Source organism: Chenopodium album, chromosome 17, assembly GCF_948465745.1.
Source record: "Chenopodium album chromosome 17, dcCheAlbu1.1, whole genome shotgun sequence".
Taxonomy (NCBI): Eukaryota; Viridiplantae; Streptophyta; class Magnoliopsida; order Caryophyllales; family Amaranthaceae; genus Chenopodium; species Chenopodium album.
The window spans coordinates 41,094,688-41,115,367 of record NC_137850.1 but is presented as its reverse complement, the minus strand read 5'-3'; the positions used below and the strand labels follow the sequence as shown (position 1 = coordinate 41,115,367).

Sequence of the window (20,680 nt, the reverse complement as noted above, 5' to 3'; positions counted from 1 at the left end):
TTTTTTTGGTTTGGCTTTTAAATCACAAATTTAGTTAAATTAACCATAAGAGAAGTTTTTTTTTTTTTTTTTTTTTGGCTTTTAAATCACAAATTTAGTTAAATTAACCATAAGAGAAAATATATAAACACCTATATTTAGGAGGTATAAATGTTCAAGATAACTAACATTAAAAACAAAAAAAGTAAATAAATATTTTAGAAGGTATAGTTGTCTAAACATTATTCATTAAAATTAACTTGTATATATTAATGAGGGTATGTATGTAAATACACATTTTGAAGGGTATAATTGGCATTACACTAGCTAGTCATATCTAGATTTTTTTTTTTTTTTTTTTTGGTTTGGCTTTTAAATCACAAATTTAGTTAAATTAACCATAAGAGAAGTTTTTTTTTTTTTTTTGGTTTGGCTTTTAAATCACAAATTTAGTTAAATTAACCATAAGAGAAAATATATAAACACCTTTATTTAGGAGGTATAAATGTTCAAGATAACTAACATTAAAAACAAAAAAAGTAAATAAATATTTTAGAAGGTATAGTTGTCTAAACATTATTCATTAAAATTAACTTGTACATATTAATGAGGGTATGTATGTAAATACACATTTTGAAGGGTATAATTGGCATTACACTATTCATAAGAGTAGCTTTTCACTTTTTATAAGGTAGGGATATAAGGTAGGGATAATGATAAATATTTATATAGTGGTAAGTTTGCTTTGCCTTTAATTTCAGTTTCTATTTTATTTTAGAGATTGATATCAATTGATACAAAAGAAATAATGATTCTTGATTTTGTCTAGTTATATGATTTTATTTATATCAATCTATACTCCGTAATTCGTTACTCTGTATCAATCAACATCTTTAGTAATACAATCATATCAAAACCATCATTTTTTTTTAGTAACAATAGATATTTAGTACCTATGCAATTATAATTAAGATATGAAATTTGTTGCATTTTGTTAGTCATATAATGTCATCAAATTCATGTATGCTTGTAAAAATTGTTGTACTGTCCATAACACAGTAGTAATCGGACTTACACAAATAGTTTAATCTAGAAGTTATTGTAGGTTTTTAATAATAATTTTCAATTTCAATTAATGTGTTTGAAATACCTAGGAAAACATAAGGAACATTTATTTGTTATCTTAATGACAAAGATGGAACATATATCACCATATTAACTTCTTTCATTAATAAATTAATGTTGTAAAACAAAGCTAGAAAATCAACAAGTTATATAGCTCTCTAAAATAAAAAATAAAGAAAAAAGGAAGCTATAAATTAAGGGGAAGCACAAACAACATTTTTGTTCAATTAACTCATACTTGTTTATGCAAAGAAGTTCTAATTATTGTCCATTAGTCGTACAACCATTAAATAAAAAACCATGAGCTCTTCAACAACAACAGATAGACGTTCAGCAGGATATAAACCTAACATTTGGAATCTTGAGTTTCTCAAGTCTTTGAAGAGAGATCATTATGCATATCAACAGGTAATTTTTGTGATTTTGTGGTAAAAATAGTGAAGATTGCTTGATGTGGTATGCCTAGAGGTAAAGTATAGATTATCATAACTGGTGTGTCATCGATTAAGGGGTTAGTACGTCAATAAATCCAGTATGTGGGAAAATTCGTCATATTAGTACAAAATTATATGTCAATAGGCCATACGTATATGTGGTGCGAATTGGTTATAAGTTTATAACTTGACTATACTTCATCTTCAACCTTATATAACAATTTAGGCTAATTCTTTATTATCTGCTTAATTAATATAGGATGATTATGAAAACATAATAAAGAGGCTAAAATGTGAGGTGAAGAATTTGATGGTTAATGAAGATTTGAAACCCTTAATGGTTTTCAAGATAATCGATGAAATTCAACGACTAGGTCTTGAAAATCATTTTGGCGAAGATATAGAGAGTGCACTACGTAGATTGGCATGCAAATTTGGTGATTTGGAACTTGATCTTCATGCTACTGCTCTTGGGTTCAGACTTTTCAGGCAAAATGGAATTTTTACGTCTCAAGGTATGTTTCCTTTTAAATAACTGCAAATTTAAGTTTTATTCAGTAATAACTTCGAAAAAGCGTCCGATAATAAAAAAAAAAAAAATGTGTACAAGTGTTGATAATGCTTTCTTTGTTAATATTTAATTTAAAACATCGGTCATCATAAAGTGTCCAATTGTGCTGACAACATAATCAATTATTTGTATACTTACAAGTTTCAACATGTTGTTTATTGAGCTAAGACCAAAATACATTAGATCGGATTGGGAATCAAGACTTGGAGACTGCACCATTTTATAATAGGACAACCAAACTAATATAATTGGTCCAACCAAAACCCGGACCACACTAGTTTTTTTTTTTTTTTTTTTTTTTTTTTTTTAATAATATATATATATATATATATATATATATATATATATATATATATATATATATATATATATATATATATATATATATATATATATATTATATATTATATTTTTTTTTTCAAAACATAGAAGTAGGTCAGTAACTACCTTATACTAATTTATAAAGAGTTTTGGAATAGACTAAACCGAATTTTAGAAATTTAAATCTTCAATTTCCTAGTATTAGAACTACAATGAATTTTTTTTTTTCTTTTTTGACGAATACATACGCTATAATTTACAACGTTTATGTACTCGTATTAGTTATTTTCTCTTCTCAGCATATTATTGTTGTTGAATAATGTGCCTTTTTTTCCTTGTAATTAAAATGATTTCCTTGGATTTATTTGGTATGAGAAACAGACATTTTAAGCAATTCATGGATGAAAACGGCAACTTTAATCCCTCATTATGCAATGACAACGAAGGAATGAAAAGTTTGTACGAAGCCTCACACCTTGGATTTGAAGGGGAACATCTATTAGATGAGGCCAAAGCTTTCACCAAAGAGCACTTAATTAATAGTTACAAACTTGAGGATAAAAAGATTGTTGTTGATGATGATGTGAACTACACATTAGAGCTTCCATTACGATATAGAATGCCAAAGCTCGAAGCTAGAAACTTCGTCGTAACTCATCCTAAGGATGATGAAACGGCCTTGCTCGAACTTGCCATGCTCGACTACAATAGGGCACTATTTATGCATCAACAAGACCTCCAAGAGTTGGCTAGGTAAGCTCTTCACAGTTTTATAATTAGGATGATACATACCATAAATCTCTACACAACTACATAATTACAAGAAAATACAAGTTTATCACCTTGATAAATACGGTAGATTTTGAGTGGCAAAACTGTAAATACATAAATCATTTTTTTTAATATATAAATGGGCCTACAAATAATATAAATTCGAAATTATTAGGTTGATTGAACATATTTGTTGATTTATTTATGATTTTATCATTTGATAAACAAATTTGTTTATCAATGTGATAAACTGGGACTTCCTCCTTAATTACTGTGTGAATTATTTTTTGTAGGTGGTGCGTGGAACGATCTTGAGCTATCAGAGAAGTTGAGCTTTGCGAGGGATAGACTGATGGAGTGCTTTTTTTGGGGCATAGGCACATTATCTAAGCCTGAACTTAGCTCCGGTCGAAAGGCTTTAACTAAAACCTTTAAATTCATCACCATTATTGATGACATCTATGATATTTATGGGACCATTGATGAACTTGAGCTCTTTACCAATGCCATTGAGAGGTTTGTGAGATCTCTTTTACAGTGTCCTTCATTTTTTTTTTTAGGAAACTACATGCCTAATCCCTGTATTAGTGTTAGTCTACACATATGCACACGACACTACAATTGAGTACAATTTAAAATACGGTTTTTTCACCATATACTCATGAGTTTTTTTGTTTATTCACCATATACTCTTGAAAATTTTCAAATTCACCATATACCCTTAAAATTTTTCAAATTCACCATATACCCCTAATGACAACAAGATGAGTGGAATTTGGTTCATTATTCATTGAAATCATCTTAAATCTCTCTCCCTCATCCCTGAAACCACTCCTATGCTTTCTCCAACCCCCGAAACCACTCCAAATCTCCATAGTTATATCCGTATAATTGATTTTGAAGATGAGAAAAAGAAATTTGGGGTAGTGTTTAGGGGTGGAAAAAGGAATATGAGTGGTTTTAATTTGGGGACAGGGAAATATATTTAGGGTGCGGTTTCGGATCATAATGAACCTTAATGAATCATTAGTTATCAAGGGTATGTGGTGTATTTTTGTGAAAACTCGAGAGTATATGGTGAATAAACAAAAAAATCAGGGGTATATGGTGAAAAAATCATTTAAAATATATATGTCAACAGAAAAGTAAGGTCCGGTTATTCTATTAATTTTATATACGGAGTAAATAAAAAATTTAACAGAAAAGTAAGGTCCGGTTATTTTTTTTTTGAAAAACGACAGGGATTGAATTAAATTAGATCAAGGTCCGTCAAAATCATAAGGCTTAGGGGAAAGGACCACAACAAACAAGTTCATCACAACCCCTAAAATCCCACCTTGCCACCAAATGGGCTAAGGTATTCGCCGCCACTTTTTACATGAGAAAAAGAACATAAATACTTGTACAAATGCTTTTATTTGGGTCTTGTATATATTCATTATAAATTTATAATTATATAAACTGTTATATCTCCCTAATCATGGTTGAAGTATATAGATATAAATTTTATAATAACTAGGGGAGCCAACGCGTGCGATGCGCGCGGAGCGGTTTGCCTTTTTTGTTTAGATTGTGTTTTGTTTATGAGGTTATGGTAGTTGTTTTTTGGGTTAATTAATTTTCATTTGAGTTGTTTGTGGGCTGTTGTTTTGTAAAGGGAATTGTGATTTACGTGGCTATCATATTGGAGTGGTGCTATTAGGTTGAAATGTACAATAATTGTAATTTGTAATTGCAATGAGTTGGTGCTGTGACTATCAATTGGAGTGGTTCAATGGTCTTTAAACTTGCCATTTATTATTTGATTTCAATAAAAGTGTTCTTACATGGCACATAATTTAAGATTAATCCTAGTAGTACGGAGTACTTAGATAGATATATTGATATGCAGAAAGTGTTCTTATATGGTAGTACTAAATTATTGTAAATATGTAGCTAAGTATAAGGTGTCGTTTTAGGACAAACGACTACTTCTTTTTTTTGTTGCAGCACTTTCATATCTCGTCAAATCTCAACGTCTTTGATAGCCCATTTGAGCACCCTGATTCTAGTTAGAGAAGTTGTTGGTGCTATTTGGAATTTGATGGTCCTGACCTTTAGGTTGTTAGCTATATCTTCAAATTCTGGCCAATTACCCTGCCCAATAATGCAAATAAAAAATCAGAAAGCTGGATTTGAAGGACTGTTTTTGTTGAGTTTTTATGTGAATTATATGGCCTTTCCCCCTTTTTTTCCGTTCTTACCGCCATTTTCTTCTCATATATCTCTGAAGTAGGGAGACCAAGGAGCTTTTCACAGTCTTCAGCAAAAGCAGTGAGTCTTAGTGTCCCAGTGGCGTCACTCACATCGATTGTGAAATTTACCCTGCGTGTAAAGGGACATTAGTATTTTGGTTATTGTAGTTGTTGCATTTGTTGATTTGAATTGATTCTTACCTGACTGCGGCAGTACTGTTTTTTTTGGAGCAGTTTAGGCATTTGAAAGTTGCGTCCTTTGCTTCCTGGCAGCGCTTTCCACAGTTGTTACATCCTAGGTAAGCAATCAGATTTTGCAACTGAGCATCAGGGATAGTGGCTTGTATCCAATGGCGTTCTTCTTGCATTGTGTTTGCAGCCTGCGATTTATGAAAATGCATCAGTCCTCTGTTAATAGGTAGGTATTTGTTATGTAGTGGGGTGTGGGTTGTTGTCCTTACATTTTTTTGCTCAATTTCATTGATAGTTTTCGCTGCTGTAGTTCTTGATGGTGTTCTGATGTGTAGTATTTTTGTTGCCTGGTCAAGAAGCATTTCTTGTTTTTCTTTCATCCTAGGATGTTTTGAACGAATTTAGTAGAGTTGATTAGCATTAGATATTGTAAGTATATCGTGTTTTTCATTGCTTACCATGTTCGAAGAGCATGTGCTTCCTCCCCCGTAGGATCTGAGATGATAGTAGTTGACATTGAGCTTGCAAGGGAGAACCCTACATGTTTTAAGGTTTTGAATTAGTCGGTGTGTTAAGGTATTTTAACAATTTGAGAAGAAATGATAGGCTACCTTTATATGTGGTTGGCCGTAAGTGAGTGAAGGCTGCAACTATTGGGCTTAGCACCCAACCTGCAAGCTTCTCAGTGTCAATAACAGCAAGGCCTCCCCACATTGAGATGGTCAGCGGCTGTTCAGTGCTGTTTATCATGGAATATAGAGTCATGGATACTTTTGTAGTTTTTTATAAATGGTGGATTACATTGTTATAATAGGGTATTATCGTCATTGTTTACGTACCTTTGGTCAATGACTATGATTTCACGTACATCCATCATGTTTCCTCCTGATGTTGGTACTTTCCTGACCTCTTCTATGTAAAGGACAACAGCAAGCAAATCTGTGTGACATGTTACATACGGTTAGTGACTGCTACATAAAGTGCTGTTACCAATATAGTTGTTGTTGGTTAGCACCGTACTTACCAAAGCGTTCATTTTTTAAGCTTGTTTTTGGAATTGAGTTGATGGAGACATAATTTGGCAGAACTGGACCTGCAGTTGGGTCTAGTGGTTCGATGATCGTTTGTCCGCCGAATGTCATCTGGCATTCATCTTCTCTTTTTTGGTACTTTGGATCTATTGGTTTCAGTGGAGCATTTGCGATCTCATATTCTTTCCCTAGTTGCAGGACGTCCTTGAAAGTGTCTATTTCATCACCAAAAAGAGTACCTCCAAGATGGTTACCCTGCATAGAACAGTTCAAGTGAATATATGTGCCATAAAAATCCAATACACCTGATCATATCTAAAGTGACCCTGCTTCTTTAAGTCTTTTTACTGCATGGCAATGTAAATTATAGTGTTGAACTCATAGATTTGTTTGCTCGGCAATCATGACATTTCGTATAAACTAATTTAATAAATGTCATGTTGAATATGTAAGTGATTTTTAGGTGTTGAAGTTGTGAGTTTCCTTTTTTTTTTTTTGGTAATTTGGTTGTTGATTAAATCTGTGAACGAGATCTGTATTCTCCTCATGTTTTTTGGTTTTATGGCCGATAGCAGAATTACAAGCAGTTGTAAATTTTATATTACTGTTTTTAGTGCCTAGTAAAAAAGTGAACATACCTCAGTATCCTCAAATACAAGGCGTTAGTAGCGCTTCTTGTTTGGTGATTGTTGTGGCTGAGATTTTTCTATCACTTTGGCTCTGACTTTGTAAGCTTTTGTGCTTGGAGTTAGTTTCCCGAGTGAAGTTTGTTCTGGCTTCATGGTTAAACTCTGCAGCAATATACATGTACAATGCAAAACAGAAAAGGTAAGTTAAGAAACGATATGGATATGACCAATGTGATGTAATACTTGTTTACTGAACAATACTAACCTTTTTTAAAAGTGAAGGATACTTTGGATGGCGTTGGTGGAAATGACAGAGAATAAATGACATATATATATATATATATATATATATATATATTGTTGTTTAAGACCAATATTTCAGTTTCAAACTTTTGCATTTCCTGTGCTTAGTTTTAATTAGAGTTTAATTGTATTGATAATGAGATCTAAATGCAAAGAATTTGAAAAGAATTATACTGTAGTTATTTGTAATTAGGAGTAATTATTGCTAATTATTTCTAAGTAGTATTTGAAGCTGCCTGTGACTTTTTGTTAACAGAAGATGCTGCGCAATAAATGTACTATAACCTCTCAATTTAACAGCCTAATGAATATTATGTGGAATGCCAACCAAATAATCATATGGATGTGAAGTTTGTTCTGGCTGAAGAAATGGTAGTCTATAGAGTAGAACTGTCAAAATGAATGAACCAAATTATTTTAGACCCAGTATATTTTCTGTCATAATCTGCTATTACTAAGTTAAGAAGAATGTATCACCAACTGAAAAAATGAAAATTGCAGAAAATAATAGAGTTAATCAAAGCAAAACAGCAAGATTGTAATAACAGTAGGAAATGTCAAATTCTTTCAGCAGAGTTTGTGGGTTTATAAATCACAATAAATTATTATTATAAAAGATTTTAAAAAGTGCTTGTAATAGTCATATATTCATATACCTTCTGAAGCATCACAAGATTCACAACTACTACACATATGTTGTCCATAGAAGAATTAAGTATTACGCCAAAAGTCATTAAAAAATGTAAGGATTTGGAATATGAAGTTACCAAATTCATGGAATGTTGAAGTTTGAGCTGCTGAAGTTGGTCTAGTGCCTGTGCACATGCAATATTCACCCCATGATTTGTGAGCAGAACGTAAGGATCACTGCAAAAACAAATATTTTTCTAAGAAACAGATCATGAGAATAAATTCTTTCTGAATAGAACTTCTATTCAATTTGATTATAGCTGTTTAGTCTATAATAAGAGCATGGTAAGAAGCTATATTTGCTAAGATCTGCTGAGAACACTTATTCACAAGTAAATCTTTCTTTCACTTTTTTTTAATGGTCCGGCGTTTGATTCAGGGTGCCTATCCTCAGTTAACTTTAAAATTCACTCCCATTTACACTATATACTACCAATGAGCCAAGCACCCAAGAGAAGCTAATTATTTTATCTATTTTTTGGTCAATGTAGAGCAGTAACGATTCACATCACTGCAAAGTGAAAACAATCAGTGCATCTCTAATCCATATGGAAGGAAACAGCGAAACACAGCATGTATAAAACCTATTAATTTTGCATTCATATACTCTGTCCCTCCAAATATGACAGTGACATGTATATAGTATTTCGGGATGTGTCTGAAATTAACTGTCACATATTCGTACCTAGTTAACAATATGATTTAACTTTCCAAGATACTTATAAAAGAGAGTAGTAATGAGTTATTAAAGAAGATTTTCTACTAAAATTACATCACATTCTCAATTATGAAAGGTTAGAACAATGTGAATCAATTTTCTGAGTTGAGGGAAAATGGCATAATATTGACAGCAAGGAAGCAATCTATTTGAGTAAAATGAATTGATTCTAGTTTGTCTCCGAAAATCTGACCTTTGTCAATAGTCGCATTTGGTGAACATGGTCCTTGCCAGGAAACAATGGCCTTCTGTTCATGAGCTCCATGAATATGCAGCCCACAGACCACAAATCAATTGAAGCAGTGTAATCAGAAGAATTGAGCAATAGCTCGGGTGCTCTGTACCATCTAGTGGCAACATATTCAGTCATGTGTTCGTTTTCTGAGGTTGGTCGTGCAAGACCAAAATCACAAATCTTGAGATCACAGTTAGCGTTTATCAGTAGATTGCTTGGCTTCAGATCTCTATGTATGACATTAGCGGAATGTATGTATTTAAGCCCTCGAAGAATCTAGTACAAGAAGTACTGCAAGCATATATGGAATATTGTAAGCGAAGTTACAAAACATACATTGATATAATAACGTTCTAAAGTACTTCTAAGGTACTCAATTGTTCGTCATAAACTTTGAGTAAAGAGAATGTTGTTACAGCAGGAGAAGAAACAGAGTTAGGAGTAGTAGCAGAATTCTCTGAATCCATCTGGGTATTCAAAGAACTATAGTTTCATCAGCGCAGCCATATATGGTGGGTACCGTTTGTCCTGCACCAAAATCTTATACTCTTGTTATGTTTTAATGATTTAAAAAGAAATAAAGGGGTAATTTTGAAGCAAGACAACATTCATATAATGTTGATATCATTCCAAGTAGAAATCTTAACAAAAGACACAGTAATTAGGAAGTAGTTGCTTGTCATTTTCAGAAGAAGAAGTAATAGATTGTTTGTTTCATATAAGGATCTTATCTGTTATTAACAAAAGACACAGTAATTACGGGACATCGTGAAGATAAGCAGACCGAAGTTCCTGTTTCAACTGTTCCTGTCATAAAAGAGTGGTTTTGACTTTAGCAGCTACACATTAGGTGAGCGCCATACATTATTAAAAATAAATCAAGAGGTTGTAATTATACTGACCTTGAAGGAGATTGCTGTGTAACACCTGATCGTAGTAAGATCTCAAAGGAAATAACATTTTTTGCACTGTATACATGCTGATCTTCAGTTGTAGGCTTGGTCAGTACCCTTACATGTTTAGAATTCCTGGCCCGAGAAAGGGCAACATATAGTTGTCCATGAGAGAAGCAAGGTCGTCTAAGGTATATCCCTACTTGAGTGAGTGTTTGTCCCTGGGCTTTGTTGATTGTCATAGCAAAACAAAGCTTGATTGGGAATTGTTTTCGCTGGAACTGGAACGGGTAATTAGTTGAGGCAGAGGGCCGCAAGTCAATGCGTGGCAGAAATACATATTCACCAGCATGATGGCCAGTTGCAATTACACACTCAATCATGTTGGGGTAGAATCTTTTGCATATGAGTCGTGTCCCATTGCATAAGCCAGAGGCTGGAGCAAGGTTCCTCAGCAGAATAACGGGGCAATTTTCCTTTAGAACCAACTCATGTGGACTCATTCCTCCGGGGCATAAAGTGTTTAGGAATTCGGTTGTGTAAATTTTGCAATTTTCATCAATTAACACATCAAAACTCTTGTAGGTTACAGCATGACCTGGGTGTTTTGCAATTAGCAGAGTATTTATCTCATCAACATCATCGTTGAGGGGAGTCAAGATTGCACGTTCAGCGAAGATGCTGGAACTGAAACTACCTGCGGTCAGTTCCGGGAATATTTGCCTGAGAAGCTGGTCCAGAGAGTAGTTTTCATCCTCAAATGGCACAAACAGTTGTGTTGGTAGATGAATGTCAGCTATCTCTTCTGTTTGCATACGGCCGTCCCCTAAAGCAAGCAAGAAATCAGAGAATGCAGGATCTGTCCGTGCTCGCATGTTTTGACTAAGGCGTATTCGTTTGAAACCATGCCATAGATAAGAAGAGACTAAGCTCGCTTGTACGGCTTCTTTTTGTGATTTTTTGGGTACCACAGGCAATACTTGCCGAAAGTCCCCACCGAAGACAACAACCTTGCCACCAAAAGCCTTACTGCTATCACATAAATCCCTAAGCAGCAAGTCTAATGACTCTACGTTTTCCTTGATTGCCATTGATGCTTCATCCCAAATAATCAAGGAGCATTCTCGTCGAAGACCAGCTAAGTTGCTTTGTTTAGATACATTGCAAGACATGGAAGCTGTATGATCAAGGGGGATTTTAAAACGTGAATGGGCTATCCTCCCAGTCACTATGTTTGAGGCAGCAATTCCGGACGTAACTGTTGGAAGAACTATTTTGCCCATTTTTCTAACAGCAGCATACAATGCACAGTAAAGGTATGTCTTGCCAGTGCCTCCCGGACCATCAACGAAAAATGAACCAGGTTTGTTAAGCTGCACATGTTTAATGATGCAATCAAAGGCATCGCGTTGGGCAAGGTTGAGCTTGTCAATGGCTTCAATGTATTCAACTGGTATTGTGGCATTGAGTGCATCAGCAATATCCTTTGTTTGTCGTAGTCCGGAGTCTGCATTGCTTATCAACACCCCTAGGCCAAATTCTTCCAAAGTTTTCCCCATTTCTTCTAAGAAACGCTCAACCCCTTGCACAGTAAGGGCCTTCACTTTGTCTTCCATTCCTGGATTTTGGTGTCTGATATCTTCAGACAAATGAATGTAGTACTTCTGCCAAAGGGCTAGGGGATCTCTTGGCATTCCGAAAATCAATATTGTAGCAAATAATTTACGCAAAGCTGTTGGCATATGTGCAGTAACAGCCTCTGCCATACATTTATCAACGGCGTCATCTTCTGCCAGGAGGCCAAGTTTCAAGGCTGCTTCCTGAAATGTTGCACAAAGGTGGCCGTTGACTGTTCGTAAATCTTCAAATGATTTTGGTCCCCTTACATTGATTAGTAGCAGCCTGAGAAAATATCTTTCCCCTTCGGATGGAGCCACAAAAGTCAGACGACCTATTGCAGTTCGCACATTAGCCCGCTTAGACCATGTTTTTGTACCATGATTCCACACATAATGCTCACAAAATTCTGCATATGTGTATTTTGGTATGTTTGGGACAGTGTTGTTCATTATGAAGAACTCAGTTAATGAAGTACGGGCTCGGCGCCTATCTGAAACAACAGAGGCTAGTTGTTCATTGGGAGAGAACCTCACACTGTGCTGATTAGGCAGGTGAATTTGCAATGTTACTACTGGTGGGCTCATCTCAAACAGGTCAAACCCAAAGATTCTCCATGCGGCTTCACAAGGGGATACCCAACGGCCTGCTTGGAATTGCTCAATCTCATTTACAGGGCCTGATGAAGCTTGTATGTTATATGATACCCGATCATGTCCTTTATAAACGTATTTGTATAGGTACTTAACTGCTTGAATTGTTGAACATACCTCCACATTCAAGTGACAGTCGAATAAGGCAGATAGATAAGGGTTATATGGAACGACCCAACGGTTGTCCAACCTTTTCCTTCGAATCACAATAGACTCCCCTGTGTCCCGACGTCTGTATTCAGGATACCCACTTTCATGGCTTGTTGTAATATCAGAAAAAGACTTAGGGTAGTCGTATTTGCACTTCCTTTCCATTCCTGTATGCTTCATGCATGGGCATTGAGGGTTATCCTTCCCACATGGGCCATGTATCATATGGTTTAAGACCACTTTTCGTAAGTGTGGGTTTTCATGGGAAGGAATTTCAGCAGACACGTACTTGTCAAATGAGTCCGGATGCTTTATCTTAAATTCTGGCTTTAAAATAATGAGCATATGAACATGTGGCAAGCCACGTTTTTGGAACTCAACTACATAAATGAACGCAGCCACCTCTCCAAACACTTGTTCTTCTTTTATTTTTTTTTTCAGTGCTATAAGCTTTGCTCTGAAAACACGAGCTACAAGATCGGGTCGATTTTGTGCTTTTTCCCCGTGTGCCAGCTCTGATTTGATTTCTGGCCAATTTGGGTTGCAGGTCATTGTTATGAATAAGTCTGGTTTCCCAAAACGCTGTACAAGAGTGATAGCATTGAGATAACGTCGTTGCATATCACGAGGCCCCCCTAAAAAGGAAGGAGGGAGGATAACACACTGACCTACATTCGATGCATTTGCTTCACCGCCTTCAAGTGTATCTACTAAACCCTGATATAGCTCAGCTCTAATTTGTGCCTGATTTTGTCTAAAGAAATCCAGCCGAGTATTCTCTATCTTGACATACATGTCTACAATATATTGCAAGAACAGCCGCCCAGCCCGTAGGATGAAATTTCCAGCACGCATTTGAAACTTGTATGCATAGTACTCCCTGCAAGAAATAAGCTTGCCCTTCTTCCCCCGAGCAGCAGCTGCAATTCCATTTTTTTTTTATAAAAGTAGTTACATTTACATGATTAATACGGGAATGACATAAATGAATTAACATGTTTTTGGTGTAAGTAGTCACAATTAGTTGTCTTACCAGAACCTTCTTCAGTTACCAAATCAGCTGCCTCTTGAACATTGTCTGAAATGACAATATTTGAAAGGTCTTCCACCTGGGACCGTCCTCCGTGAGACATTTTTAGTAAACCGTGATGCCACCCACAGTCACCTCGAGGAAATAGAAGCGGGTATTGTAGAGGATCGTAACAACCATAATAATGATATATCCTATGGCTCTTGTTTGATTTCCCATGAACAATGATATGTGGGCTGTTGCTTTGGCTAGATGAAGTACCTTCACTCCATATCACAGCTACTTCTTCGGATGTCGGAGCATTGTAAACACGTTGATCAAGAACGGGGTGTTTATTGAGCCTGATTTCAGTCTCTTCAGTGACTTCAGTCTCCCGAAGAGACTTGAAAAACCTGGCATATGGATTCAAAAGCATAATAGCCATGATCAAGGAAATTATACTCGGACGTAAGTTTGGAAAAAGACGATGTCTATTTTCTGCCTCAAACATAGCATCGTAGAAGTAAAGCTGTAAATATTGTGGTGGTTCATTATCAGGCAAGAGGTCAGGAATATTATGATAAATTTGGCCATGAACCTTCAAAGCATATATTCCTTTATGAATATCCCCATCCATTGATCCACCAATTGAGCTAAAAGCAAAGAGGTTATTGTAAAGGCGAGAATATGTCTGAAAATGATCCGAATCATCGTCATTAGAAGTATAAAGTTTATCTAATTCAGGGGGTAAAGCATTAGAAGCAATTTCAACTTCACCATCACAGCAACAAAAATGCAATGACTCAAAGGCTATTTTTTTTGCACGACACTTATCGCAAAAATGAGGGGCAGGCAACTCCATGGGCTTAGTAGGCAGCGATTGGCCGATATTTATTGCAGCACCAGCTATAAGCAGTTTAAAATAGACATTTAGTTGAGACAACTCTTTACAAACTCAGAGAAATGCATAGCTTATTATTTAGAGATATTCACCTGTCTTTGATTGCTTTTGCCGTTTAGGTTTTGGAATCCCTAAAATCGTTCGTTGTCTAGCACTCATTCTTGTGTTTGATGTTGTAGGATATTGTGGGAAATCTGCTACAATATGAAACAATAATTTAATTAAATAATGTGAAGTTTCTCGGTTTTTTAAAAAAATAAAATTCATGGGGTAAAAGAAACATTGTGCTTACCCATCACATATAGAAGTGAAATTTTCAGTTGTTGGACAAGTAAATTCGAGAACCTGCTGCTTTTAAATAGCTCTGATTTGTACAGCTGCTTTCTTGCTTTCTTTTAACCTTTGATTATTCCCTTGAATCCCTACTTGCTTTCTTCCACCTTTCACCGTAGTTATTTTGTACCATAATCCTGCATCAACAACCTTTTGGTTCTTCAGTAGGCAGTAAATAATGTTGTCATGGACTTATTCTATTTCTCATTTAATTACTTATTAATTGAGTAGACCTTTCAAATTCATCCATTTAACTGAGTTACCAATTAGAGATAGAAGTTAAAATTAATAGTAACTGAGAAATTGTATGCAAGAATCAATGAAAAGAACCAAACCTGGTAAACGGCAAGGCAAGAGTTGATTCCAGCACCATTGAAGTCTCTACCCTGGACATACAACCTCCTTTCAGAAGGCACCATTCCCTTTGGGCATACAGCAATCACACTGAAATTCTTGGGAAACTCCTTTCCCAAAGACTGCAGGTGCCCCAAAACAAATCCATAAGACAACCCAAGAATGCTAAAGACTTCCACGCTAATTCAAATATGTAATTGAGAACTAATTCAAATATGCAATTGAGAAATGTGAGAAAATAAAACTTCCACGCTAGAGGAGCAAGATTGCAAAGAGACATAAACCTGAGCAGAGTCAGAAATCAGCAGCATCACAAAATCACTTTTGGGAATGGTCTCCCACATCTCACCTAAAGTTTTATTCTCATCACTGAACCCAGCAGCGCGTGCCTCAGCTAAAGAGTTACATCCTTAGCGGAGTCCAATCTACATCACAGAGGCAATAAAGCCATGACAATATATGACTTGGAATCACACATGTTCGTCACATAATGACAGAAGCTTGATGAAGGGATGATAGAAATTTAGTATTCAATAAACCATCACTTGAATTTTTCTGATGTGGTCTACTATGATCATATTCGAACCAGAATAAGCAATAACTGATAGATAGGTTATGAAGCCTATCGATGCAGACATTGTGCTTGAAGCTCTAATACTCTCAGAGTGGTTTTAAAAATTAATCAAAGGCTTCTGGATACAAGTACTCAACTCCTCCCTCACCGAACTGAAATTGTAGAGTGCACCAACTAAAAGGAAGCCTTGCTCTAAAGATTGACATAAGCTGATAAGATACCCTACCCGAATATCAATAAAGCTTAAAGTTTGATCCTTACCAAATCAACATCCCCACATTCTTTCCTTCAGACCCTGTTGCGGACTAAACTTCAAAACATATATATATATGCCCATAAATGTAAACTATCAAGACTAAACGATGTTGGCTAAAAGCGTATAACTAATTCAATAATAAAGTAGAATTTCATGACAAATCAAAAACAATAGAGCAGGGCAATTGGCTGTAGAATTGTTTGCTTCATAAACTAAAGCAATAAGTACCAACAAGTAGCATAAACAAGCTAATAATATCCAAGATAAGTTTTATAATTGTAATATTAAAGAGATTTCACTCTCTAAAAATAAAGTGAAATCTCCTTATGTGAAAAAAAGAGCAAAATACAGTAGATGTATTGAAACTTTGAAATCATATACCAAATGGTGTACTTTTACACATAAAAATTGAACAAAAGACTCACGTTCACACTAATTCACAAACATGCCATTGATTTACAAGAATATGAACTACATATTAATTTCACTTTATGAATTTCCCAGCTAGAAAAATCAATAATTTAATCAATGTATTTATACTACTACTATTACAAATATAGCCATCAAATAAACAACAATCAAAAACCTTGTATTTTGCACAAATTGTCATTTTTAAAATCAAAAACCCTTGATACAGTATGTGTTTCTTGTTATAAGAATTCAAAAGTGGAGCTCATCCTCAGGTGATAAGATGTATTTAATTGTGTACAAAATACTCGATTTAAGGCGCTGCTGGGATTATTGTTTTGCCTCATGATGATGGCTCTGACATGGCTAAGTGCAATTCTTAGAGTACCTAAAATTGTGAGTATAAATCAATACTAAACCAATTGTTGGCCACAATTCAGAAATAATATTTTGTACAAACCTTGTATTTTTGCACTGTATAGAGAGGAGAGAGAAAAAGGCACCGGTGACCCACCTCCCATAAAGTCCGGCCGTCATCTTCCGCCGCCGCCCCCTTCCTCACCGTGGTCGTCACCTGCCGATGGACGACGAAATGCTCCTTTGATGTCATGTCGTGTATCATTTTTGCTCAATTGGAACTGTAAATTCAGAATTTTAAAATTCAGCACTTCAATGGAGAATTGTAAATTTAGAATTTTCTTGTAAATTTAGAACTTTCTCCATTGAAGTGATGAATTTTGCAATTCTGAGTTCACTTCTCTTCGGCAATTCGGACAGAGATGAAATTGAGCAGTTAATACTTCACTTTCGCAGACACATGGAGAGGAGAGAGAAAGCTGAAGGCAGAAGGTGTACACTATTGTGGGGGTAATAATGTAAATAAACAATTTTGAGGGTATAAAGGTCCGACCACTGTTCATAAGAACAACTTCCCACTTTTTATAAGGTAGGGATAAAAATGTGTCAATGTGTTAATGTTTAATTGTGATTGTTAATTATGATATTATGCAGGTGGGACGTTAACACTATCGACCAGCTGCCAGACTACATGAAACTAACCTACCTTGCTTTATACAACACTGTTAATGAGATAGGATATGAAATTCTCAAGCAAAAGGGTTTTAATTGCATCCCTTACCTTAAGAAGACAGTAAGTTTTTTGCATCATTTATCTCTTAAATTCAATTACCTAAATTAATTAGTAAACAATTTTTCATCAATAATTTGCAAATACATTATTAATTGAAAAAATTGGTAAAAATAATCCCAACTTTCACGTATTCGCTTTAAATAATCTCAACTTTCGATTATTATTAAATAATCCCAACTTTAGAGTGTATTTGCTCAAAACAGGCCCTAACCGGTTACTAACCTATTATAACAGGTTTTTGGGACACGTGGCATCACATGATTAGTTATTTTTTTTACAAAAATGTTTAAAATAAAAATATTTTAAAAAATTGAAAATAAAAGAAAAACTTAAAAAATTAATAAAACAAAACTGCTCAGCATCGTCCACCCGGAACCACCTTTACCAACACCATTGCAACGCCCAGAACACTCTTCCCCACCCACACGCCGACCAGAACTTCCTCTCCTGCGCCGGTAAGCTCCCCGGCCCTTCAATTACCGACGCTCCTTCCCCCAAAACCACCAAACCAGCCACCTATAACCCCCCGAATTCTCTAAAAACGACATCCCCGCTGGCAAAACCACCTTGCAGCAACCCCGTAAAAAACTACAGCCGCCCAACCTCTTAGTAGCAATTGCACCCAAATCGCCACCACAAGAAGCCTGCCGCACCGCCTCCAGCACAACCCTCGCATCCCCACAACCTAGCTAGCGACGACAGTGACGCACATGAAGGAAAACGACCACAAAGCCAACCAAATCCTTAAATTACTCTGGATTCTTTGCATTATTCAAGTCGCAATGCTCTGTTAAAGCTTCCATTGATGATTCTACGAAGATTAATCTAGAAATTGCTGTAAGATCTGGGGGAAATTGTTAGGGTTAATTGCAAAGGAGATTTTGTGGTGGCGGTTTGGTGGTTTAGGGTTATGGGGAGGGGATAGCGTCGGCTCCGGCGTCGGCGTGGGGGAGGGGTGGTCTGGGCAGGCCGTTGGGAGAAGTCTGCCGGAAATTTGGCTGGTGGTGGTGGTTGTCGTGGGTTGGGGTTGGGGATGATGTTTTTTGTTTTTGTTTTTTTAATTTTCAGCTAATCTCACGATGACACGTGTTACCAAAAAGCCAATTTTTTTTACCTCTTTAACCGGTTACCAGTCAATTAGACCTATTTTGAACGGATGACCCTCAAAGTTGAGATTATTTAATAATAATCGAAAGTTGGGATTATTTTTACTAATTTTTCCCTATTAATTTACAAGTATTTCTTTACTTTGATCATTTATATTTTTTGGTATTTAGCGAGCCACTAGGCAGGGTGATGCGAATCGATCCTAAAATCTCCTAAAATCGAAAAAGAAAGCTCTAACCATTTGAGCTATCTCTCACTCTCTTGTGTTCATTTATATAAATCTAACGACATTTCTTTTGAGAGTTTTTCTTAGCGATTAGTGAACAAATAATGTCAAAATTTAGTCAGATCAGCTTAATTATTGACTAAACATATATGTGGTTGGTGTGGACTAAAGTAAATTACGTACTCTTGATATGCAGTGGGAAGATATGATAAAGGCATTTATGGTGGAAGCAAAATGGCTACAAAATAAGCCAAACTCCAACATTTGAAGAATGTCTCAACAATGGATGGGTTTCAGTTTCAGGAGTCGTAGCACTAACACACGTATTTTTCTTCGTGAGTCCAGAAATTACTCCTGAGGCGCTTCATTGCTTAAGAAACAACCATGACATTTTACGTTTACCTTCCATGGTTTTTCGACTTTCCAATGACCTTGCCACTTCTGAGGTACGCACATAATATTTTAAGTCCGTCTCACCTAAGACTTAACGTATATAGACAATATAGTAACGTTTCAACATTTTTGGTGTACGTAGGCTGAAATAGAAAGAGGAGAAACAGCAAATGCAATATCATGTTATGCTAAGGAAAAAGGCGTAACAATGAAAGATGCACGTAAACACTTGAGCAATTTAATCGACGAAAGCTGGAAAAAGCTAAATGAAATTCAAGTTGTGAATGATACTCCATTTTCGGCTGATTTCATAGAAGCAGCCATGAATCTTGCTCGTACAGCTCAACGCGCATACCAACATGGAGACGGTCATGGATCGCCCGAGCTAATAAAGAAGAAAATTGTTTCTCTTATAGTTGATCCTATCCAATTATAATGTGTTTTAAAACAAGTGATTGATAGAAATACATATGATTTTTTTTTTTTTTTTTTTTTTTGACACCCAATAAAAATAGATATGATGGTAATAAGGATTTGCATAATAATACAACACAATACAGTACATTTAACGTCATAATCAAGGATATACGCGATACGACGTGTCATCCATCTTTTCTATTAAAATAGACACTAGAAATGACACATGTCACTTTCTGGTTCTGTTTTTTCAATTCTCTCCAAAAGTCACCCTTTTTTTTCCTTTTTTTTTTTTTAGTCAATGTCATTTACTATAATTTATACACAAATTAAAAAATAACACAAATCATTTATTATAAAAAAATTTAAACACTTATATGGTCTAATATGTAGTTATACTATACTTATAGTCTAATCAACTATTTTGTTACATTAATGTTTAATTTAAAAATATACACAAAATAAGAAGAAAATAAGTACGGAGTGTGTTATAGTTGTTTTTTCATTTGTCCATGTTATTACCGTGTATGGTACATCCGCATAGAACCTAACCTAGTAATTAAGATACCAAAAGTCGCCGAAATACTCGCTTTTTTTTTAGGAAGAAATCCTTACATTTAACAATGACATAAATTAATCTGTTATTTCCAAGAAATTAAGTAGTGGAACAAAACTCATCGCTTCTCTCTCTAGAAACTTGATACTCTTATTCTTGTTGAATCCATGAGAAAACCCACATGTGAGTGGTGTGTTGTCCCACATTGGTTGAGTGTGTGCTGTCCCACATTGGTTGAGTGTGTGCTGTCCCACATTGGTTGAGTGTATAAGTGAGAGTTAGTATTGAGATATGTATCCCACATTAAAGAAATAAGATATTTGTGTCCACTTTATAAGGCTAAGAAGCTACTCCCCTTATTGCCATATGGTTTTGAGGTGGAACCTCCTTGGTCGAGCAAAGTGGACACTTGTGGCGAGTGTGGACCAGGCCCGTTTGACAGTTCTTAAC

General features: G+C 35.4%; 1 long non-coding RNA gene and 1 pseudogene across 1 annotated transcript; one reads left to right on the top strand and one right to left on the bottom strand.

Moving 5' to 3' along the window:
• The first annotated feature begins 1,401 nt into the window (after positions 1–1,401).
• Positions 1,402–20,290, top strand: LOC145588993 (tricyclene synthase EBOS, chloroplastic-like; annotated as a pseudogene).
• Positions 5,896–6,369, bottom strand: LOC145589302 (uncharacterized). Its single transcript, XR_014101642.1, has 3 exons — positions 6,239–6,369; positions 6,086–6,164; positions 5,896–6,008 (listed from the first exon to the last, which is right to left on the bottom strand). It is a non-coding gene; the product is annotated as an uncharacterized LOC145589302 (long non-coding RNA).
• Positions 20,291–20,680: the final 390 nt, after the last annotated feature.